This window comes from Morone saxatilis, unplaced genomic scaffold, assembly GCF_004916995.1.
Source record: "Morone saxatilis isolate NCDOM2014 unplaced genomic scaffold, NCSU_SB_2.0 Contig16, whole genome shotgun sequence".
Taxonomy (NCBI): Eukaryota; Metazoa; Chordata; class Actinopteri; family Moronidae; genus Morone; species Morone saxatilis.
This window is the reverse complement of record NW_023339718.1, coordinates 24,372,070-24,372,351: the sequence shown is the minus strand read 5'-3', so window position 1 is coordinate 24,372,351 and position 282 is coordinate 24,372,070. Positions and strand designations below refer to the sequence as shown.

The following is a 282-nucleotide window of genomic DNA, read 5'->3' as shown; positions in this document are numbered from 1 at the left end:
TTGCACGCTTCCTCAATCACAAGCTGTCACCTTCACTAGCAATTGCAACGAAAGATTGATGACACTTAGAAGAGAGCTGGCTCTCACCACTCCACTGATACATCAATTCAATACAACACACCACCTTAGTGAGATACGCAATAGGTAATCTAACCAATAATGGAAAGCAACACAGTGGAAAATGAGGATACACTCCAGAGATAGCTTCCATGCAGATAAATAGACATTTTATAATAGACAGGAACATGAATTTAGCCGTTATTATTGAGGGATAAAAAAAAA

General features: G+C 38.3%; 1 protein-coding gene across 1 annotated transcript in view; it reads right to left on the bottom strand.

The window, feature by feature from the left end:
- slc4a5a (solute carrier family 4 member 5a) overlaps positions 1-282 on the bottom strand; it is a 30,277-nt gene that overhangs the window by 20,987 nt on the left and 9,008 nt on the right. The window lies entirely within an intron of this gene.